At 35.7% G+C, this 26,006-nt stretch overlaps 1 pseudogene; it reads left to right on the forward strand.

Moving 5' to 3' along the window:
* Positions 1–64: 64 nt before the first annotated feature.
* On the forward strand, positions 65–14,254 carry LOC143650981 (vomeronasal type-2 receptor 116-like; annotated as a pseudogene).
* Positions 14,255–26,006: the final 11,752 nt, after the last annotated feature.

Genomic DNA, 26,006 nt, shown 5'->3' on the forward strand with positions numbered 1-26,006 from the left:
AAATCTGGTAGCTTAGGTTTTTGTGTCCAAAGGCACAGGAATGTGTGCACTTCGTTCCCTATTGATGAGGTAAATCTAGTCCTAAATCTAAAAGTCATCCAAATGTAGGTGCCAGGGGCAGAAAGGAAATGAGTAATGAGTCAAGGTCAATGTTTTGTGAGAACCTCAACATCGTGTCCTCTCAATGAACCTAATGGACCACATTGTACCCACCTAATTGACCACTAAGGACCTCAACCATCTAATGTTTTGAATAAATAATATCTAGACTCCTATGAAGCTCTTAAATGACAACATGGAAGGAACTATTTCTTTAACTGATATATAAGCTGGGCATTATAGTACATACTTTACATAAGTGCCCTTATTTAATTCTACCACCACTTCAGGTATTGATAAGCGTGATTTGTAAGTTGCTCTGGGGGAAGTCAGACATTAAGGATCATGGTTAGATTTCATTCTTCTATTAAGATTTTTCTGCATCCCACAACCACAGACTGTTTTGACCACCTTGTCTTTGGACTTTTCTTTTGAAACGGAATGATATTTTGTCAACCCTATGATATTTGAGTCCTCCATATGCTTTCATTTATTTTAATTCATTGAATGCCAGTAATAAAATTGAATTATTAAACAAGGATTAGAGAGAATCAGAGATCTTTCCAAGTTTGGATTTTCTGTCCTCCATATTGGTGTCCAATTCCTCACACAGTGATATGTCTCCTTTAGCTTCACCCATTTCTGTGTAAAATACAATTTAACAATCCTGCTGGTGAGCCAGTGAATTTGGATGAGGAAAGGAAAGCATATGCCAGTTATGACATTCTCAACTTTCAGAATTTTCCAGAAGGTTTAGCACATAGAGTGAAAGTAGGATCATTTGCCTCAGATGCACCACATGATCAACAATTGTCTATATCAGAGGATGTGATCGAGTGGGTCACAGGATTTCCAGAGGTGGGTGGGAGCCGGATCATGCTTTCTTTATATGACACACAAATTACCAAAACAATGTCTTCGGGGCTTTCTGCTTTCTTACTGCTCATGAAATGTCCACATCTGGGAGTTTGATAACTCACCTTTCAAGTTGAATAAATTTCTTATCCGTCATTTAATGTATGGAAAAAAACACATTTATTCAATTCCATATTTCTGAATTATTATATATTTCACACTATATAATATATGTGAAACCCCATCAATTGATTTGATTTTTCGTTTAAAATTTAGATTTGCTGATGATCCAATATCCCAACAGTTTAATTATTAGAGGGCTAGTTAAAGTCAACACCTTAACAACACGTATTTGATTTTCTTCACTCCCCACTCTCTGCAGTGAAAGATGTATTCCTGGGTTCTGGAAAACTGCTCAGGAGAGAAAGCCTGTTTGCTGTTATCTTTGCACCCTCGCCCAGAGATTGAGATTTCCAATGAGACAGGTAAGTGTGTGCCCACAGAGAAAGTCCCCACATCTCCTTTATATTCCTAAACCATGCAACGAATTGGAAAGGGCATGGAAAACAGAGTCAAATTTCTTCCTGCCTTCATTTAATAATTAATTTTATAATCAATAATATCCCCCCAAAACGACACTTTCAGTCCCATAACTAGCTTGAGTCATTGCTTTAAAAGAATTGCAGACAAAAATTATAGGAAGTTCGTTCTTGACTATACTTCAGTCATCTTGGAATTTAATATATGGTATTATAAAGTACCTTTTTCCATCGTGTTTTAATGCATATTTAGATTACCTTGAAGGCATGGATCTAAACTGTCCTCAGTTTCTCTGTGCCTAACACTGTGCTTACACAGAGCAGATGCTCAGAAAAATTTGAGATTGATTTAAGAAATAGGTATTTCTATTGAGGTTCAATGCGAGGATTAGATAGCATACATTCAACGAGCAGTTTAATTTTGGCTCTCCTGTAGTTCACAGCCGAGTAGGGGAGACAAATATAGAATCATTTTGCATTCAACCTTAAAGACTGAAAAAAAGGTGTTTTCAGGGACCATGGAATAGTACCTACTTTGTGGGGGGGGCTCATGGAGTTCTTCTTTGAGCCAGTAAAATTAGCATTAGGTAAGATGAATGAAGGGTGGGATAAATTATTGGCAGAATTATTAGTAATGGCAAAAAAGGCAAATCACCACTGAATGTGCTTTTCAGAGAGTCCAGTCAAAAAACAAAGTTTCAAATGACAGGATCACAGAGCATACTGGGATAGAGATTGGGACATGATGTAGAAAAGGGACACAAACCCAACATTTGAGAATTTGTTTGTGTTATAATTAACATCTTGAAGTTATATATATTGGTGATATTAAAAGCTGGAATCACTTCTATAGTTTGAATGTTTTAATTTTCTTTCTGCAATGTATATGTCATCAAATTTCACAACATAGTTACTGTTATTTCAGTTATTTGAGGTGAGTGGGAAATGATAATATAACCAGGCATTTAATCAATTTGGGAAAATGATTCATGGATGCATTCAAGTGTCTGTTCCATGTGCTCATACAAAGAACTCTGCATCCCAAAACTTCACTTCCCTAATGTCTGGAGATTTAAGAAATACACCTTTAAATAACCCATAGTCAAAAGTATAGAATATAATAAGAATTATAAAAATCATGAAATTTAAAATACTACATATCAAATCTTATGGGATAGAGCAATAGCTGTCCTTAAAGAAAAATGTATAATCCTGACTAATACATATTTTTTTTAACTTTTAACGTTTTTTATTGTGTAGTAGAACATATATACAGAGCAAAAAAATAAAAAAAGCAATACTTCTCAAAGCATGTTTCAACAAGTGGTTATGGGACAGATCCCAGAGTTTGTCATTGGCTACCATATGTTTCTCTCAGATTTTTCCTTCTAGCTGCTCAAGAATATAGGAGACTAGACGGCTTAAATATTTTTTTATCATCACAATTGACTTTTTCCTTTTTTTAATGAAGAATAATGTAGATACAAAGAAGCTATAAATTTCAAAACACAGCACCACAATTAGTTGTAGAATATATTTCAGAGTCTGACATGGGTTACAATTTCACAATTTTCGGTTTTTACTTCTAGCTGCTTTAAAACACTGGAGAGTAAAAGAGATATCAATTTAATGATTCAGCATTCATATTCATTTGTTAAATCCTATCTTATCGGTATAACTCCTCCATCATCTTTGATCTTTCCATCCTTCTTTTACAGGGTGTTTGGGCTCTGACAATTCTAAATTGTTCATATTGGAATGGTCTGTCACAAATTGGAGGGATTCTGGAGGGGCTGGGCTACATTTCAGAACTTAACTGGACCAGGGACCATCTGGAGGTTGTAGATTTCTGGAAAGTTACTCTAGTGCATGGAAGCTTTATAGGATCTTGTATATTGCCTTAGGTGTTCTTTAGGACTGACTGGAATGGTCCTGGTTGAGTGTTGGCAGGTTATGATAGGTAGCAAGGTCCACCTGAAACTTGTGTATGAACAACCTCCAGAGTAGCCTCTCAACTCTATTTGAACTCTTTCTCCAACTGATACTTCATTAGTTATATTTACTGATTATAACAGTTTTCCCCCTTTTGATCAGGATGGAATTGTTGATTCCACAGTGCCAGGGTAAGATTCGTCCCTGGGAGTCATCTCCCACATCACCAGGGAGACTTTCACCCCTAGATGTTGTGTCCCATGTAGGGGAGAGGGCAATGATTTCACTTGCAGAGTTGGGCTTAGAGAGACTGAGGCCACATCTGAGCAGCAACAGAGGTCCTCCAGAAGAAACTCTTAGGCATGCCTATAGGTATTCTAAGCTTCTCTGCTACCTACATAAGCTTTGTAAGAGTGACTCCTATTGATTTGAGTGTCCCTGAAGTCTGACACAGTATCAGGGGATTCCCTGATGGTAAGGTTTAATAGTACCATAGTCTTTCTCTCCTCTCTCAGGGGACTTTAGCCAATACTTTTTGATTATCTGCTTAGTATACTCTAGGGTATATACAGGTGTTAAAACAATCTATACAGGATTAAAGGAACTCTTTCTTTTTCTGTGTTTCAGTTGTTCAAATGAGCTACACAGATAAACTGAAGTAGATTATGCACTACAGAAAATTTTAGTTCCAGACCAAATAAAGTTTTCTTCCAATGGTCTCAAAGAGTATGTGTGTTTCTAAAATATAGACACTGTCTTCCTTAACCCTACGTTCTGAATTACTTTAACCCAAACCTGTTCTGCTTCATTCTTATCTCTAAATATATTTAGCCTCCCAAAATTCAGAAATAATAACCAGCACTCTGTACTTAATGCCTCTGCTCTAAATGCTTACAATCTAGGCCTCTGTTTTCTTATGACCCTTTTCTAAAGGTGACCATATCATTCTTTTTCTTTTGTTTCTGCCTAATTTTGTCTAAGCAAGTGTCCTACATGTTCATTCACATCGTTGCATGCCTCATGACCTTGTTCCTTTTTGTAGCAGCACAACATTCATTCATAAGCATACACCATCGTTTGCAAGCTATTTCCTCATCAGTGCAAACTTCAGCCACCTGAATTTGCCAGGCATCATGTAGAGGGTCGAAAGTCCACAGTCCATCAACATTCTCAATTTTAGATAATTTAATTGTTCCCAAGAGAAAGAAAACCAGTAAACACAACTTCACCAAATGAGAAATCTAAACAACCTCCCTAACTCTTGTCTCTCCCCACATTATTTGCCTCTGTTGTTGCTGTGGTAGTGCTGATGGTTTCCTTTTGAGCATAGTTCATAGCATGCACTAGCAGTTTTCTCCCTATACCTTGGACTTAAATACTCTTTATACATTAATAATACCTTTGAAGTAGTTCTTGTAAGAACTAATTCATATTTCTAGTGTTAGTCAGTGAAATATGTAGTTATATACACCTCCTTTCTATCTTATTCATCTTCAATATAGTATTACCTATGGACCCACTAAAGAACTACCTGCATTCCTATCTATTACCTTACATTGGAGTTTAACTTCATTAGCTAACTGTTCACATTTCTAGCTTCCATGTATCTCTAAGTCCCCTGTATTCTGCATTATAAACCTCTGATTATACCTTTATTCTGGTCATATAAGTGGAATTTTACAGTATCTGTCATTTTGTGTCTCTCAGCATTATGTCCTCAAGGCTCATCCATCTTCTCATGTGCTTCAGGACATCATTTTGTCTTCCTGCTGCATAATCATCCATTGTACAAATATACCACATTTTACTGAGCCACTTGTCTCTGGCTGGGAATTTGGTTTGTTTCAACCTTTTGACGATTGTGAATAATGCTGCTAGGACCATCAGTGTGCAAATGGCTGCTTGTGTCATTGCTTTCAGTTCTTCTGTGTATATATCAAGTAGTGCTATTTTTGGGTAATAGAGCAACTCAATATTTAGTTTCTTATGGAACCGCCAAACAGTCTTTCATAGTGGCTGCACCATTATACATTCCCACCAGCAATATATAAGTGTTCAAGTTTCTCCACATCCTCTTCAACATTTATAGTTTCCTGCTTGTTTAATAGCAGCCATGCTTACAGGTTTGAGGTGGTATCTCATTGTAATCTTGATCTGTAATTCCCTTATAGTCAATGGAAATGAGCATCTCTTCATCTGCTTTTGAGCCACCTGTATTTGCTCTTCCAAAAAAAATACCTATTCCTAACTTAGCACATTTTATAATTGGGTTACTTGTTCTTTTGTTGTTGACTTGTATGCTTTCTTTGTATATACAATAAATCAAACCTTTGTCTGATATGTGATTTCCAAATATTTTCTCCAATTATGTTGGCGGTCTCTTCAACTTTTTGACAGTCTTTGGAAGTGCAGAAGCATTTGATTTTGAGGATTTCCTATTTATCAATTTTTTCATTTGTTGCTTATGCTTTTGGTGTAAAGTTTATGAAGTTACCTCTTATTACTACGTCTTGAAGATGTTTCCCTACATTTTTTCTAGAACCTTTATGTTGCTATTTCTTATACTTAGGTATTTGACCCACTTTGAGTCTTTTTTTATGTAGGGTGAAAGATAGGGGTCCTCTTTCATTCTTTTGAGTATTGATGTCCAGTTCTTCCCTGCCCAATTATTGAAAATACCATTTTGTCCCAGTTCAGAGAACTTGGGAGCCTTGTAAAAAAATCAGTTGACCATAGATTTGGTGGTCTATTTCTGCACTCTAAATTTCATTCCATTGGTCAATGTTTCGGTCTTTGTGACACTGTCATGCTGTTTTGACCACTGTGGTGTTATAATAGGTTTTAAAGTCAGGGAGTGCTAATCATCCCACTCTGTTTTTCTTTTTTAGGATGCCTTTAAGTATTCGGTGTCACGTTCCCTTCCAGATGAATTTGTTAGCAACTTTTTCAAATCTTCAAAGTAGGTTTTTGGAATTTTGATTGGTACTGTGTTGAATTTGTAGATTATTTTGGGGAGAATTAACATCTTAACTATGTCTAACCTTCCTATCTCTGAACAGGGAATGTTCTTCCACCTATTCATGTCTCCTGTGATTTCTTTTAGCAATGTTATGTAGTTTTCTCTATACAAATCCTTTACATCCCTAGTTAAATTCATTCCTAAGTACTTGATTCTTTTAGTTGCTATTTTGAATGGATTTTTTCCTTAACTGACTCATCATTGTTTGTGTATAGAAATTTTACTGATATTTGCACATTAATTTTTATACCACTACCTTCCTGAATTTGTTTATTATCTCAAGGAACTTTGCTGTAGATTTCTCAGGATCTTCCAAGTACAGTTTCATATCTCTGCAAATAATGAGAGTTTTAGTTCTTCCTTTCCAATTTGGATGCCTTTTATTTTTTTGTCCTGCTGAATTTCACTCTCACCACAGCATTTGTCACATCTCATAGCTCAGATAAGTTGTATTCTCATTTTTATTCATCTCCAGATAGCTACAGATTTCTCTAGCAATTTCTTTTTTGACCCACTGGTTGTTTGCAAGTGTGTTATTTAATCTCCATATATTTGTGAATGTTTTCATTCTTTGATGGTTATTCAGATCCAGCTTCATACCACTGTGATAAGAGAAAGTGTTTTGAATAATTTCAATGTTTTCAAATTTATAAAGACCTGCTTTGTGCCCCAGCATATGATCTATCCTGGAGAATGTTCCAAGAACACTTGAGAAGAATTTATACCCTTATGCTTTGAGGTGCAGAGGCCTATATATATCTGTTAGGTCTAATTCATTTAGCAAGTTATTTAACTTCTCTATTTCTTTGTTGATCTTCTGTCTGATTGTACTATCTATAGAGGAGAATAATGTATTGAAGTCTCCTACTATTATTGTTGAAACATCTATCACTCCCTTCAGTTTTGCCAATGTCTGTCTCATGTACTTTGGAGCTCTTTGATTGGGGCCATAAACGTTTATGATTTTTATATCTTCTGGTGAATTGACCCTTTAATAAGTATATAGTATCTTTCCTTGTCTCTTAGGATGTCTTTACATTTAAAGTCAATTTTTTCTGATATTAGTATACCTACTCATGCTTTTTTTTTGGTTACAACCTGCATGGAAAACTTTTTTCATCCTCTCATTTTCAATCTATTTATATTCTTGTATCTAAGATGAGTCTTTTCTAAGCAGCATATAGCTAGATTATCTTTCTTAATCCTTTCTGTCAATTTGTATCTTTTAATAGGTAAATTTAGTCCATTACCATTCAAAGTTATTACTGAAAAGGTGTTTCTTGAATCCACTATCTTATCTTTTTTATTTTATTTGTCAGATCTATAAATTCTTTTCTCTCTTTCTCTTTTTATTCTTTAAATTACCCTTAGTGGTACTCTTTAATTCTGTGCCTTCCTCCAGAACTCCCTCTTCTTCCTTTTTTGTTTTCAGCAACAGAGCTCTTTTTAGTATTTCTTGTAGGGCCAGTCTCTTTTCGATAAATTCTTTCAGGGCTTATTTGTCTGTGAAAACTTTAATCTCTCTCAGCTTTGAAGGACAATTTTCCTGGGTATAGAATTCTTGGCTGGAAGTTTTTCTCTTTCAGGATCTTGAGTATATCATAACACAGCCTTCTCCCTTCCAGAGTGTTAGTTGAGTAATCTGAACGAGTCTTTTTGGTCTCCCTTGCATGTGGTAGATTTTTTTATTTTGCTGTTTTCAGGATTTTCTGCTTTTTGCATAATGCATATTTATTTATTTATTTATTTATTAGTATGTGTATTCAAAAGTAAGAAATCTGCAGTTCCAAGTATTCATCACACACTAAAAAGAGAATAGCAAACTAAACATAAATAAAATAGAAGATAGAAAATGATAAATAAAGAAGAAAACTTAACAAAAGACAAATAAGGAGATGATAAAAAACTCAAAGCTAATTCTAGTAGAGGAAAAAATGTTAAATCCCCATAATAAAGTGTTAAGAAAAAAGAAAAATTGCAAGATAAATAATAGGTGGAATTAAAAGTGGGTCATCTAGTGCACATTTAGCATTATAAAAAATAGTATAAATAACTTGATGCCAATACACTTGAAAATGGGCAGGAAATTCACAAGTTCCCAGAAAAGTAAGTTATCAAATGTTCCAAGAACAACTCTGAAAAGATTATTATCTACTAATGATATTGAATCCCTAATTTAAAATATCTCCTATTTTTTTATTATGAGCTACAGCTTCACTGGGAAAAAATCTCAATTTATCTTATTAGAAGAATTTAACATTGCTGCCTAAATCTGCTAAGAAAGGAAATTATCAAGCCACTTTTGTTGCTGAACATATACTCACATATCCTAAAAAACAATCCACATTCTAAATCCCACTGTATTTTATAAAAAGGCTATATCACGGCAGTTTCCCTTATCCAATCTTGTAGAGACAGCCATGTTTCTTTTAATCCTGATTCACTACAAAAGGTGGAAACCCTTATGTTGGATTATTTCCATGGAGATGTGTCATCTGATTGCGGGTGTGATGTTGTGATTAGCTGGAGATGTGACACCAACCATTCAAGGTGGGTCTTGGATTCATTTGTTGGAGTCTTGAAGCATTTGCCGAAACCTCAGATGCAGATGCAGGCACGGACATTTGGAAATGCGGAAATCCCAAGAGCTACCCAGAGCTGATAGAGCTGAGAAAAGCTAGACAGTTGCTTCAGAGCTGACAGAGATGCAGACATTTGGAGATGGAGTACTGACAGAGAGAGCAGATGCCTAGGCACATACTTTGGAGATGCAGACCTCAGAAGATGTCACCATGTGCCTTCCCATGAGACACTAGTAAACCAGAATCCAAAGTTGCATCCTGAAGGAGCTAAGTGAAGGGCCACTGATACTTAGAGAGGAAAGCACTGGCACAGAATATGGAAGCACCAGAGCCAGGTAAAAGGACACAGCAGATGACAGCCAAGCTGCCTTCTCATATGACAGATGTGGGGCTTCATAGTCAAGGTATATTTCTCTAGAGGCCATAGTTGGCATAGTTTCATGCCTTTAGAAATGTAACTTGCAGCTTAATAAATTCCCTTTTCAGAAGCTGTTCCTAGGGTGCGCAGATGATTTAGTGGTACAATGCTCACCTTCCAGGTGGGAGACATGGGTTCAATTCCTGGACCATCCACACCGCCCCCACAGGAAAAAGAAAAGTTACTCCATTTCTGGTATATTGCATTCTGGCAGCATTCATCTAAACAGAACAGAACCCTTATCAAATTAGGAGCATAAGGGAAACATTTTAATCCCATAAAGGACACTTACCAAAAATTAGATCAAATAGCAAAACTTATGGTGCAATATTGAAAGCATCCCAGGACAGCAAGTTTAAGAATGAGACAAAAGTATTCAGTATTTCCACATCTACTAGACATTTGCCTGGATGTCCTGCCCAAGGGGACACTGGCAGGAAAGGAAGTGAAAAGAATAATCCCCAGGACTGATGAAATAAAACTGACTGTATTTGCAGCTGATATTATTGTCCCAGTATAACAACCAGAAGATTTTATAAACTGAGTTTAGTGGGCTGCATACAAAGTTAACAAAAACCTTATAAATCTGTATATGCATGTCATGGGGCATTCTAAAACAACATTTTAAAAGATGACATTTACAATATGTTTAAAATATATGAAATGCCTATAAACAAAATTTTCAAAAAAGTGTGAAGGTTTCTTCTCATAAAGTTATAGAAGAACATTAAGAAAAATTTTAGGACTGAACTAGATGAAGGGATAATTCATGTCATTGCATGAAAAGATGCACTACATAGAGATGTCCATAATTTCCAAATCGAACCCAACTTTAGGACAATTATAACTTACTATGAAATTCTAATGAATATGGAAAAGAGAAGAGCTTCGTTAAGGCAAACTTGAAGACAAAGAATGAAATAGGTGTATTTATTCTGCCTGATTCAAGTTTTTTTTATTTCACAGTAATGGGATTTCGGCATAAGCATAAAAAATAAAATAAAATGCACCAAGTGGCAAATACACAAACCCACTGGTCATAGATGGACTAATAAATATGAGGCATGTTGTGGATCCAGGTGTAAAAAATAAAAAATCCTTAATGAACTCAAAGGAGTAAAATATTTTCACCTTGAGGAGGTGAAATTATCTTAAATAAGACAGATATGACATCAACCTTAAAGAAGAATTTAAATAAATGTAAATATATTAAATTATAGTTTCCTGTTCATCAGTGAAAGGTCAAGCTTATGATGGAACAAAATAGTAAATATACCCCACAATGAAAATACAAAAAAAAAAAAAAAGATGGGGCCCAGAAAAAATCACATCTAGAATATTGTCAGATTTTAACCTGCTATAATGTGATATACCAGAACTGGGTAGCCTAAAAAAAGAAAATTAAGGGCAGTGCAACGATTGTACAGTGGCAGATTTCTCACCTACCACACCAGAGACATGGTTCGATTCCCAGTGATGGCCCATTCAAAAACAAACAAACAAAAAAGGTAGGGGGAAATTAATAAGTCACAAGTTTACAGTTCTAAGCATATGAAATGTCCAAATTAAGGCATCCAAAGAAAGATACCTTAATTCAAGGAAGATTGATGGGACAAGAACAGTCTGTGTACTGGGTAATCACTTGGCTGGCATCTGCTGGTCTCTTGTTCCTGGGCTCTATTGCTTTCAGCTCTGTCCCTGTGGGGGTTCCTCACTTTGCTTCTCCAGGGCTGGCTTTCATCTCTGGGCTTCCCTTGACTCTCTCCAGGTTCTGGCTTGCTAAACATCTCATGGTGACTTCTGCTGCCTCCAAGCAGCTATAGACATCAATCCCTCTATTTTCCAAGGATCAGCATCTGTGTGAAGCCTGCTCTGAAATTTCTGTCAGCTCTTTCATTTCTATAAAATGTTCCCTCTTTTAAAGGATTCCAGTAAACTAATCAAGACCCACCTGGAATGGGTGGGGTCCCATCTCCATCTAATCCAAAGTCACACCTCCAATTGGGCGTGTTGCATCCCTGTGGATCTTATGAAGAGTTTCCAGCCTGCAATATTAAAAAAAGATTTAAAGAAATGGTTGTTCCCACAAGATTAAATGAGGATCAAAACAAAGTTTCTCTGGGGAACATAATAGCTTTGAACTGGCACAAATATATAGGGAGCTCACACTGAACAACAAGAGAGGATGAATAGTCTTTAGAAAAAAATGTCATGACTTTGAACAGGCTCTTCATAAAAAAGCATCCCTTAGTGTGGAGAGCACATTATGTGGTGGTTCTCATATTAATTATTCACAAGGAAATTACAAATCTTAGTGAAATAGTTCAAACTATCTATCCCCCATAATAGCTAAAGTTAAATGGACTCTAAAGTGTCAGAGAGAATATGGAAGAATTAGGACTCTCATATTATTTGTTGGAGTGTAAATGGTTGTCATCAATTGGAAAACTTTATGGTATTACCTGTAAAGGTGAAGATTTGCATATTATACAACTGAGAAATATAGCATCATATTGGTATCAGGCATACAAAATGGTCATATCAAATTTATAAGAATTAACCAAAACCCATGAACATTCCAAACATTGTCACTAGTAAAATGGGTAAACAAAAGATGATGTCTTAATATAACTTAATTCTATCCAACAATATAAGTAATTGAATTACACCACTTCACACCCAAATTATCGCTACATTTTAAAAATGCAAAATGACAAGTGTTTGAAAGAATGCCATGAACTTGAAACTCTAGTTCATATTGGTGGGAATGTAAAATTGTGCAGCCACTGTAGAAATCAATATGGCAGTCTCTTAGATTAAATATAGAACTATCATATGACCTGGCAATTCCATTTTGAGGTATATAACCAAACAAATTGAAAACAGGTTCTCTAATAGATAATTGTGCACAATTTTTTATACCGCTATTAGGCCCTATAGCCATCAGGTGGAAATAACCCAGATGTCGATCAACAAAAAAATGGATAAGCAATAAATAGTAATTACACATAGTGGAATATTATTTTTCCACATGTAAAAATGAATTCCTGAGTCTTGCTGCTAAATGGGATAACCTTATAAAACTTATGCCCATTGAAATAAGCAAGATGCAAAATGAGAAATATTCTGTATACTCATGTAAAGCAGTCTAGAAATAGAAAATCCCTGGAGGAAAAAAAAATAGAGGTTGCTAGATCAGGGGGCAGAGGGAAGAGGAAATGTGTATTTGCTGTACTCAGTATTACTGTAGATGAAAAATTAAAAAAACATATATTTAAAAATGAATGAACTTGGCAATGGTCATGCAGTGGCAGAATTCTTTCCTGCCATACCAGAGAACCAGGTTCAATTACCAGTGTCTGCCCATGCAAAAAAAAAAAAAAAAAAAAGATTTAGAACTATAACCGGTGGCATTGATGAAGCTCACAAACATAATATCGAATAAAAGTTCCCAAACAGAATTAATTTTGAAATCAAGAAGGTAATTTCTTTGGAGATATGGCAGGGATAATGATGTGAAAAGGGGTTTCTGAGAGATTGAATATGTTCTAGCCCCTCGCTTGTGTGGTGTTACACGTGTGTTCACTTCCTGATAAAGCATTAATCAGTGCATTTATGCTCTTTTATGAGTATACATTTTATGCCAATACATATTTAAGAACAAAAGAAATAAAGCTCAACAATGAATCAAAAATGGAAGTGTTATCCAATTGAAGATCTAGAGGAAGACCAGGAGTCTAAGAGAATATTTGGAGATGAAAACCAAGCGTGGTAAAACAGATTTAATGCAAGTTGGACAGAATTTGGCTAAAATTGTCCAGGCAACTCATTGGAGGTCCCGTAAATGAGGAAACTATTAGGCTGATGACACTTTGCATTTCTCACTAGACATGGGCCACTGTGTGAAGTGTCCAGATCATCAGTATGCAAACAGGGAGAGAACTCACTGCCTCCAAAAAGCTGGGACCTTCCTGGCTTATGAAGACCCTCTGGGGATGACTCTGGTTTGCACAGCACTTTGCTTCTCTTTGCTCACAGCTATTGTCCTTGGGTCTTTGTGAAGCACCGAGACACTCCCATAGTCAAGGCCAACAACAGGGCTCTCAGCTACATCCTGCTCGTCTACCTGCTCCTGTGCTTCCTCTGCTCCATCCTTTTCATCAGTTGTACTAACACAGCTACCTGTATCCTCCAACAAATCTTATTTGGAATGGTGTTCACCATGGCCATGTCCACTGTCTTGGCCAAAACCATCACTGTTGCTCTGGCATTTAAGGTCACTGTACCAAGGAGTAGGATGAGGCAGTGGTTGGGGTCAGGGGCACCTAACTCAGTTATTCTCATCTGCTCCCTGATCCAGATGACTCTCTGTGGAATCTGGCTGGGATTTTCTCCCCCATTAATTGACAAAGATGCACACTCTGAGCCTGGCTATATCATCATCGAGTGCAACAAGGGCTCAGTCATTGCCTTCTACTGTGCCCTGGGGCATCTGGGATACTTGGCCTTGGGGAGCTTCACTGTAGCTTTCATGGCCAGGAACCTGCCCGACACCTTCAATGAAGCCAAGATCTTGACCTTCAGCATGCTTGTGTTCTGCAGCGTGTGGGTGACTTTCCTCTGTGTGTACCACAGCACCAAGGGGAATGTCATGGCGGCCATGGAGATTTTCTCCATCTTGGCCTCTGGTGCTGGATTGCTGGGCTGCATCTTTCCCCCAAATTGTTATATTATTTTGTTAAGGCCAGAGAGGAACACTCAACATGGATTATGGTATAAAACTGATTCTGGGGGCAATAGGCCTTCTTAAGTTTTATCTCACATGTTTCCTACAATAAAAAGGGGGCTGGAAGAAAATCTATACCATATTTGTGTTCAGATGTTTGAGAACAATATCATGTAATTTACGTTCTTCACTGAACATGCAACCCTCATTATTTTTTCTCTAATTATATCATGAGCATTACAAGACTCATAACTTTTCAATTTGAAATTTCATCTGTGATTATTTTTAGTGCCTCACATTATATTCAGTGACACATACTGATATTCTAGTTAAATTGTTTGTAATAACTAACTTTATGCCATCTTCCACTTTGCTTTTTCATTTGTTTATTTCTAATTTTCCTGGTAAGCACAATAAAATGTTCCTCTCTATGCAACATGCCATGGTTATCTTGATGACCCAGGGGCATTTGTGGAATATTCTTTATTTTCCCACAAATTTCCATTGTCTTATTTTAAATATAGTGAATTACTACCTATAAATCTCTCCCTTTCTAGACCCCTTAATGTATTTTTTTCTCTCTTGAACAACTAGAAGGCTGTTTTAATATGCTAAACTCAATGGTGTGTTTTATTTGAGAGTTGACAGCACATATCCCTCCTCATTAATGCACCATTCCAGGACTTGAGGGAGAAAAGATCCTTGGAGTGTCTGTGCCAGTGAAAAGTGTGCTTGACATAAATGCTATTAGGGGTGAGCAGCTAAAAGATGAAGACATTGTCTTTCTCCTCTCTAGGTTCTCTAGAGTCCATCCGTGACCATATTAGGACACCAGAAAACTTTAAGTGTGGACCATTAGCTTAGTTTCTTGCAGAAAAACCTTCTGAAGTGTATGCATGCTATGCCCTGGTTTCAAGAAATGGTCATGGATAAACCTTCTTTTTTATTAGTTATAGAACTGTTAATTTTGCCACTGAGAGTGTTACATAAAAGGAAGGTTCCACCATAATTATTTGTTTTAGAGTTGATTTCTAAGAATGTCTGCCCTTGTTTCTAACAACATAATATATTCTTCTTTCCTGATATTGAGAATTGTGTAACTTCGTGATGCTGATAAACTCAAAGTTGATACTCAGTTACATCAGCTGGAGTAAACTTATGATGAACATATTTGAACTATGATTCATTCCTTGGTTTATGATGAACATGTGTGAATTATGATCCATTTTCTCTTTCACATTTATTAGTCATGGACAGTTATCGTTGCCATGTCACCATTTTCTCTTATGACAATTCCACATATTGCTGGTCAGCATAAGAAATTTAAGTGGGAGTTATTGGCGAGTTTTGCAGAAGCCACAAAATAGCTGCTGCAGTCTGTGATATTATCAAATCAGTGAGTCGAGTTAGGGCATAATCAAGAAAAAAGAAAAGGAAATCTTTGAAATGCTTGCTTCCTAAAAAGCATTTGTAGAAACCATGGAAGTCTGCATATCTCTTGCACAGAAATTGCAAGAATTTGGGGTGTAGGATTTTTATTTTTAAAAAAAGCATTCTGGGAAAATGCTAAGATCTTATTAATTTCTTAAAGGAAAATGAAGGTGAAGGATCTACCCCTATTGATTATCAGGCAAGAAAAGGATCCTTTGAAAATGTTTTTATTAAGAAGAGGGCCAATATCTGCTGATCAGGGGCCAGGAAGGGAGAATTGTGAAACACTGAAGGAAGTGATGAAAGACATGTTCTCTGGTGTGAATGGAGGGCCAAAATCTTATGTGGAATTCTCAGATCATGAGGGTGATGCTCCTCAAACCCTGCAATGTAGAAGGGATAACTATATGCAGGGTTTGTTGTAAATATATTATATACTTTACTGTAAATAAAGTCAAATCCTTTTGGGGGATGCAACTTTCTGCCCAATGGAAATACCTGGATGATGATGATGTTTAAACTTCGTTGATTTAATCTAAGTGTTCGTCTTCAAATAACCCTTTTCAACATCTGTATCTCTGTGATTTCTCATAATTCTCACAGATCTGGCTTATAGCTCTGGACCCTCTATGGTCTTTGAAAATTCACTTAAACTCTTATACCTCAGTATAATACCACCTGTCCTACTTACCTAATAAGGTGATTTGTAAAATGCCTTCCTTTTGAAGTAAGGCTCTTTTTAAAAGTCTGAGTGGCCAATATTTTCCCAATTTGAATATCAACACAACCTTATGGAAAAAATCCAATGAAGAGGAGGGAGGAAGGAGACTAAAATGCATTAAGCTCCACGCTGGATTGATTTTTTTTTCTGTTTGCCAGTCTGGATCCATTCTCCTTCTTTCTCCATGCAGCAGTATGCAGTAAAAAAAAAACCTAGAAGGAGATTCTGACATTTGGATTTTGGAATTAGTTTAGCAAATGCTATAACAACTACTCTTGAGATTGCGTAAGAAATATATTGAATGTACAGATTAAAATGAGGGAGAACGTGTTTATCTCCAATAGTGAGTTTTCTTTGTCAGGGATCTGTTATATTTTTCCATTCACCCTCTGTTCATCATCTTTTACTAGTATTTTATATATGTGTATGTATCTGTATATAAATACATATGTGTGTGTACACATATACACATGCACATACCTATGCATAAACATACAGATACATGTATACATACATACATATATATATATATATACAAGGACAATATATTTTCTTCTCCTATTTATTCCTAGTTCATTTTAGGAATAGTTGCTACTGTGAACTCATAAACTCATAAATGGCTAAGATTCATAAGAAGTATGAATACCATGTGAAGTTTGAGTGTTATCCTTTAGGCTTAACTTATTTAAGCTTACTTTTTGCAAGTCATAGAATCAAACTTCTGAATTTGACCTCAGGGATGCCAGAGTCAGCCTCTCTCATCTCAGAGGTGAAGAAACTGAGCACAAGTTTGTACCAAATTACCTACAGGGGCACGAACCAAACTTAAGTCTCAATGAAATCCATTTGTTTATCCCTTCACTTTTCTTTTCTTATCATATCAAATAAAAGATGAGTTGGTTCATAACATCTTACCTCTTTCTTCATATAATGATTTGCCTTTACCAACGTGCTGAATATGTACTTTTGACCTATGTTCTACAAAGTGTTCTACAATGTGAAGGGAAGTTTTTTCTGTGTTGCATCTTTAAACTGGGTATTCATGTTATATAAGGAAATATTATTTTTCTTACATGAAATTTTGCCTCACATCTTAGTTACTATATTTTTGTTGTCGGTTCTTATATTTTTTAGGCAGCTTTAGCATTTATTTTCTTCACCATTCTTTATCCCTACTTCTTTTCCTGTTTGTATTGCTATTGTGATGTCTAATCTTGGTATTGTCCTTCAGCCTCCCGCTGTATTTTATGTTTGTAGAGAGAACTTTGCTAATGTCTTATCATCAGCTGTTGTGTTCATGGTATATGTTTGGATAAAACCCTTTTTAAATTAAAAATAATTTCTTCCATTTCAGGATATTTCAGAATTTTATCATGATTTGGTTAAAGTACTTTTTGACTTCTATCAAAGTGATAGTTCTTCCCTTTCCCTCCTATTTTTATAAATTTCATTAATAACATTGACTATATATTACTGGGAAAAACTTTGCTGGTCCTGATGTGCTGTTATTTTATGAGTCTGTTGGAAGTAAATTTGCATTTAGAGTTCTTGCATTATTTAAAATTATATTGACTCGATATTTTCCTTGCAGGGCTATCTATGTTGGACTCTTAAGTATACATGAGAAAATAAAATTATTTATTGTATGAGAGGATGGAGAGAGTGAATACAGGGAAGGATGTCTTACTTGAGATTCTTTTAGTTGCAATCAACAGAAAACCAAACCTAAATTTGCTTAAGCAAACAAGAAAGCCTTCACCTCTGTAAGTTATGACAGCTTCTGGACAGATCTTGGAATTTACATCCTCCCACTGCTCACATAGACCCATATGCTCATTAATTCCCCATTCCCGTCATCAGATGGAAAGGAATATTTTGATTGGGTCAAGGCAATAAAGCTCATTCCTGGGGAAAAGGGCAGTGACAGTGAAGTTTATCCACTGTTTTCTGTACAGTGAGGAAAAAGCAATTCCCAAAAACCTGGCTATCAGAAATGGAATAAAGTCTACATACATATTAAGGGGCATGGAAAAACTGTACACAACACCTCTGTTCTCATTCCATCTTTAAATCCCTACCAAGATGTTAATGTCACATATTGAATTGAAAGTGAATGATGATATGTTGTTGACTAGCATGGCTGCAAGTATGACATTTAAATACATGCAGACTATAGCTGTGCTTTATATTAGGGTGAAATCCCCATTGTATTTAGAACTAAAAACACAATAAAGAATACTGTATAAAATAAGAGGGTGTCCACTCTCCAGGATGAAATATTCTCAATATGCATCCCTGATAAAAGACTGGCTGCACTAATATATGCTTAATTCCTACAAACAGCCCAAGTTAAATGAAAGATAGTCTACAAGGGCCAATAAACACACAAAAAAATGCTCAATATATAAAAAAACAATGAGCTGAACATATTCTAACCTACCAGAAGGGCCAAAATTGAAAGAACAGGCAATATCAAGTGTTGTGGAGCAGATAGAGGCTCTGAAACTATTGCATATTCCTGGTGAGAGCACAGACTCATAATAAACTTGTTGCAATGTTTTATAGTTTATTTGAAAGTTGATCATTAACCTATGATATGACAGAAATTCAATTCATGGGAATTTACCCAATAAAATATAAACATGTAGTCACAAAATGATTTACATAAAAGTGTTCATAAGAACTTTATACAAAATGTCCATCAACAGAAAAATGAATAAACAAATTATGGTGCAAAAAACAGTGTGATACTATCAGCAATGGAAAAGAAGAAACTACCAATATGTTCACAAAATAGGTGAATTTCAAGTGCATCATAATGAGAAAAAGAGACAGATTCAGAGAGTACGTACTGCTGGATTCCATGCATATGAACAACAATAAATAGCAAAACTAATTAAAGAATGATAATTTGTTCTGTATGGAGGTTTGGGCATGGAGGACTGGAAAGAAGTATAAGGGAATTTTTAGGGACAATGGAAATGTTCCATATCTTGATTTGATTGATATAGTTGATAATTACACACATGTACATATATGCATATATACATCAAAAAACTTATACATTGTGTGTAAAATACTTCAATTTTTAAAATAGGTTGCTATAAGTGAAGCTTTGCACAAATTATTTCTGAAGGAAAGCACACTTTTTGCCAGCAATTTTACTGCAGAAATAAGAAGTTGTTATTGATATTTGAGTAATATCAAAACAAGAAAAGCCTGAATCTTTTTCCTTCTCAAAACCAGAAGATGAATCAGTTGATGACATGAATAAGCTTTTAATTTTTAGACTGAACTATTAATTTTTTTCAAATGAATTGGTTCATATTTCCCTGTACACATGTGAGTTTTTGGGTGAGGAATAAAATGAACTAACCTTGAAAGATTAAAGTCATTTTTTAGATGAAATATTTGTGAAATCATGCCATGAATTTACTCATAAAAGGCTAAGATTCGTAAGAAGTATGAATACCATGTGAAGTTTGAGTGTTATCCTTTAGGCTTAACTTATTTAAGCTTACTTTTTGCAAGTCATAGAATCAAACTTCTGAATTTGAGCTCAGGGATGCCTGAGTCAGCCTCTCTCATCTCAGAGGTGAAGAAACTGAGCACAAGTTTGTATCAAATTACCTACAGGGGCACGAACCAAACTTAAGTCTCAATGAAACCCATTTGTTTATCCCTTCACTTTTCTTTTCTTATCATATCAAATAAAAGATGAGGTGGTTCATAACATCTTACCTCTTTCTTCATATATTGCTTTGCCTTTACCAATGTGCTGAATATGTACTTTTGACCTATGTTCTACAAAGTGTTCTACAATGTGTGAAAGTGTCTTTCTAAAAGAAAAAAATCATATAATATACGTTTGAAAAGTGCTCAGTCCTATGACCCTTCTTGAAGAATCAAAAAGATAAGCATGTTAAAGGTTTTGTGCAAGTTCAGATTAAAGCAACATATTTGAAATTCTTGGGGAACTTGTGAAACACTTAACAAAGACATTCAACTATTATTTAACTCCAGGAATTGGACTCAGATAGAAACCAATAGTAAGAGAAAAGCAAAATTTTTCACAGTGTAGTAAGTGCATGGATGTGTACCCACCACCCCTAGGCTTGGAGGTGCTCACAGATGAGAGAGCAAGACTAAGGTCACACATCAATGTCAACAGGTTTCTGTACCAAGAACCACAGAATGACCCATCACCAAAGGCAGCAGACCCAATGGCCAACAGAAGCAAGGAGCTCATACTGGACACATTGGGGACTTTATGAGGGATTCATCTGGCCACATGGGTGTAGGTGGTTGAGGTTGTCAGTGTAGAGCTATTAGATTCAATCAATTTTAACCATTGTGCTAGTTGGAAAGGATTACATACACTAGAAAAGCCATGTTTTAATCCTGATCCAATCATCTGGGGACAAACCCTCAATTTTAAATTGGTTTGTGGAACATACTGTGCAAACACTGGTTTTACAAGGATTGTATATATATATATATATATATATATATATATATATACCCTATTCAGTACTGTAACTTGAAATCATGATTAGATTATCTCCATGGAGATGTGACTCGCCCAGTTATGGATATTAACCTTTGATAAGAGTGAGATGTGACTCCACCCATTCCATGTAGGTCTTGATGAGTTTATTGAAATCCATTAAAAGATGAAACATTTTGGACAGAGCCACAGGACAGCAGCAGAGCCACAAGAAGCAGAGAGCCCACACAACCAGAGACCTTTGGAGATGCAGAAGAAATCATCCCCAGAGGATCTTCATGAAACAGGAAGCCTGTGGAGAAAGCCAGCAGAAGTCACCATGTTCTCCATGTACCTTTCTAGTTGAGAGAGAAACCATAAAACTTTCATCACCCTCCTTGACAAAATGTATCATTCCCCGGATGCTTTAGATTGGACATTTCCATAGCCTTGCCTTAATTTGGGTATTTTCAACCTTAGAACTGTAAACTAGCTACTTATTAAACTCCCCTCTTAACAGCCATTCCATCTCAGGTATATCACATTCCAGCAGCTAGCAAACTAGAACAGGTTTCATCTTATTCCACCTTTTATATTCCTTTGCACCTGAATAAATTTTAAATGAATACATTGGCTCAGTAAAAATGGAATCTGAGATCAGATTTTTCTCACTGTCCTTCAGAGTACCATTTATGTGAGTCAGTTTTCATTTACTACTCTGGGAAATGACATTACAAGTTAAACTCCTTAACAGCTCAGAGGAAATGTTTTCTATGCATGTGACTTAGTGTGTAGTTGACATCATGTACAAATCATGAATTTCATTTTGTGTGTGTATGATCATGTATGCATTAAAATATTTAAAGTAAGGAGTCTGTGAAGTGAACACAAAAGAATAGAAACTGCCCTCATGAATCTAGTTAAAAGGTAGATATGATAGCAGTTTGACTGTGAAGGAAAATTCAGGATGCAATGAGGTAATGGAAGGGAATTGCCTAATCCAGATATGACAACTAAGGTAAAAGCTTCCTGTGGTCAGGAAAATTACAGAAGATGAGCAGAAGTTGGTTAGACAGTTGGTATTTAGGTGCAGGTAGTGGAATCAGACACGGAGGTAGAAAAGAGTAATGCCAGCACAGGGACATCTGATTAAAGACCCTGAGTTGAGTCTGAGCTTGACAGCTGCACTGAGGAAGACACAGTCTCTGGAACATAATAGGAGGAAGAATATGTGAGAAAGATAGGTCAGACGCTGTGGATTTTTTTCCAACTTTTTTATTGTATAGTATTACATATATACAAAGCAAAGAAAAAAGCAATAGATTTCAAAGCACTCTTTAAAAACTGGTTATGAGATACATCCCAGAGTTTGTCATGGGCTACCATATGATCCTCTCAAATTTTTCCTTCTAGCTGCTCCAGAATATAGGAGGCTAGAGGGCTTAAATTTTTTTTATCATCACCATCGATTTTTTTCTTCTTTTATTTGTGAACAATAACATATGTACACAAAAGCTATACATTTCCAAGCACAGCACCACAATTAGTTGTAGAACGTATTTCAGACTTTGATATGGGTTACAATTTCACAATTTCAGGTTTTTATTTCTAGCTGTCCTAAAATACTGGAGACTTAAACAGATATCCATTTAATGTTTCAGCATTCATATTCATTTGTTAAGTCCTATCTTCTATGCATAATTCTACCATCACCTTTGATCTTTCCATCCCTCTCTTAAGGGGTGTTTGGGCTATGGCAATTCTAAATGGTTCATATTGGAAGTGTCTGTCATTAATACAGGGTAGGGAGAAGGAACTATCTATCTGATGTTCTGGAGAGGCTGCACTGGGTTTCAGGACTTATCTGGACCAGGAATCCATCTGGATGTGTCAGGTTTCTGGAAAGTTACTCTAGTGACTGGAAGCTTGTGGAATCTTATATATTACCCTATGTGTTCTTTAGGATTGGCTGGAATGGTCCTGGTTGGGCGTTGGCAGGTTATGATAGGTAGCAAGGTCTACCTGAAGCTTTTTCAAGAGCAACATCCAAAGTAGCCTCTCGACTCTATTTGAACTCTCTCTGTCACTGATACTTTTTAATTATACATCTTTTCCCCCATTTTGTCAGGGTGTATTTGCTGATCCCATGGTGCCAGGTCTGGATTCATTCCTGGGAGCACTCTCCCACATTGCCAGGGAGACTTTCACCCCTGATAGTCATGATGCTGCAGACTCTAAAGTTCATTTAAGGATTAGAACTTTATTCTAAGAACAAAGGAAGTCATTGAAAATTGACAATGGAAGAAGTCAATCAAACGCCGGGCAAGTTTGTGGTTAAAAATGATCTAATTTACTCTCCTTGGATTTGCACAGAATTTGGATTCATAGTAAGTGTGATTGGATATAAATATCTCAGGAAGTAAATTATTGGGTCTTTTCTGTTAAAAGTTGATTAAAATTATGTGATACTGAACGTGATTTTTAAAAGCGGCACATAAATACAAAACATTTTGCTAGGCTTTAAAGTACATATGCAAACAATGAGTAGAAACGGTTACATCCAATTGTTTTACATGTTTGGTTCATGATCAGATGATAAAAAATAAGAAAGATAAAAAATATAGAACTGAATGAGAGAAAGGCAAGTTCCCTGAAATGCACTACCTAAAGAAACAGAAATATTTTGAGAACAATTAAGGTTGTGTGCATTTGTTTTATGTGTGTCTGTGTGTGATGGGCATAATAGAAGTCTGTGCATTTTACGTGGCTTCAATGTACAGCTGTAACTGTTCTAGTAAAACAAATGAAAAACTAATACTCTGTGACATAAGCAAGCATGTAAGGACAAATATATGCTTTCAACTTATGAAATATCTATAAATTGCAAATTCACAGAGACAGACAGTAAATTGGTGGTTACTAGAAACTTAAGAGTAGAGAAGTGGAAGGATTGCTTGATGAGTATAGAATGTTTATGGACTTTTAATTTTAAACTGACATTAAATTTGAAATTAATATATTAATACTTCATATTGGAAAAATGCATTTGATTTTATGTTAAAATTCCAGTAAATTGGGAGTTAGAATTGAGGGAGAGAGTACAGCTTCCATATAATTTACAAAGAGCAAACACTGTGAAGGAAATTCACTTTTCCTCTTCTCCTGTTACATTATCGTTAACAAGTCCTCAGAGATTGGGATGACATGGACCAATTTGTCTAATGACCTGGAAGAACTGAACCCCAGTGCCATACAACATTAATATCCAAATATGACCTGAAATCTTTCATACTTGGAGTCTCAAGCAGGCTCACATCCAAGGGTCATTGTCTACATTCAGAAACCCGTGCCTGATCATGTCGTCTTTCCATGCTGGAGTATGGAGTTTCAACCATCATTATGCAACTGGCCAGGAAGCATCAATGGATCCACAGTCTTTGGTCATGGATTTCTATATTTTAAAGAATTTCTAATTTCTTTAGTTTTAAGATTAAATTTCTATAGTTTTAATGATTAAATTATATATCTTCTATGCAAAATTCTAAGAATTCCTCTGAGTATAAATAAATGGTTTGTTTGCCTGAGTTATTAGGGTCATTGCGAGAGATATATTTATACCTCCTTATAATATGTGCAAAAATAATATATATCATATAATGGGTGTGATTTTGATATGTACAACAAATAACAATGGGATAAGAAATTGTGGTTACAAATCACTCAATTGGACTTCTATATGGGTGACCAAAACCTATAGTAGTCTTTCTGTTTCCTTATTGATAGACATCATATGATCAGAAATTGAGAAAATTAATAGCAAATCTCTCTGTTTACTGAAGTGCTGGATTGAATGGTGCCCGAGTCTTGTTACATTTTTGTTATTGTCCATATTCTGTTGTGTATAAACCCATTATGAAGAAGATCTCTTCAAGGTGCTATTTCAGTTGAGGAGGAGTCCAACTGAATCAATTTGTGCTTCAATACAGATCAATGGAATCATTTATAAGTAGAGAAAAAGTCAGATGGAGATAAAGGCAATGTGGGGCAGGCAAAAAAAGGAAGCTAATAGAATGCAAAGGGGAAGAGATAAGACACTGCTGAGTACATTGTCATTTGATGGAAAAAACAGAGAAAGCCAAAAGTCATCAAGAGAAAATACCAAGAGAAAGACAGCCTTCTAGCCTTCTAGCCTTCTGAGCAAATGAATTCCTAGTGTAAAGCCAATCCACTGTGACATATTTATTATAAGAGCTAGAAAGATAAAACACTGTGAAAGCAAAAATAACTTTGGTTTTCACTTGACTTTCATCTGCACTAAGCATTCACAGGAAAGCAGAATGTGATGACTTGTACTCAATATGCACTAGCATTCTAAAATTTCTCATTGCATAGCATCACCCACTCAATCTGTGCACCCAAAATCTGGAGTGAGTTTCATAAAACTTATAAAAGAATAATTAAAGGGAAAGAGAAAAGGAAATTCACTCTTGTTTTGTGGACTGAAACACAATTTAGGATTTAAAGTCATTACATGCCTAACTCTCTTGAGATAAGATTAACTACAATCCTTGCCACATAATTGGAAGAAAAAAATGATCAAATCATTTTGGGATTACATTCATGAATAAGCCTGTTATCCCAATAATGATTTACAACTCAAGAAGTTAAGCAGCTTTCCCTCCTCTCCAAAGTTTTGTAGAGCTTATGCAGGATTGTTACCAATTCTTTTTTTAACATTTGGTAGAATTCATGTGTGAAGACCTCTGGTCCCTTACATTTCTTTTGGGGGAGAGTCTAGATGACTGATTCTATCTCTTTACTGGTGATTGGTTTGTTGAGGTCTTCCCTTTCTTTTCCAGTAATGTTGGTTGTTCAGGCTATTCTATGGAGTTGTCCATTTCATACAAGTTGTCTAGTTTTTTAGCATATAGTGGCTCATAGTATCCTGTCATTTTCTCCTTTATTTCTGTTGATTAAGAATGTATTGTTTAACTTCCATATAGTTGTGAATTTTCCAAACTTCCATTTGTCATTGATTTTCAGGTACATTCTATTATGACCCGCCAAACTACATTATGTAAGTTTAATCTAAGATCTGTCCTATAACAGATTATTGAAGAGCGCTTTGAAAACTATTGCTTTTTTATTTCTTTTCTTTGTATATATGCTATGTTATATAAGAAAAAAAGTTGAAAAAT

Source organism: Tamandua tetradactyla, chromosome 11 (assembly GCF_023851605.1).
Source record: "Tamandua tetradactyla isolate mTamTet1 chromosome 11, mTamTet1.pri, whole genome shotgun sequence".
Taxonomy (NCBI): Eukaryota; Metazoa; Chordata; class Mammalia; order Pilosa; family Myrmecophagidae; genus Tamandua; species Tamandua tetradactyla.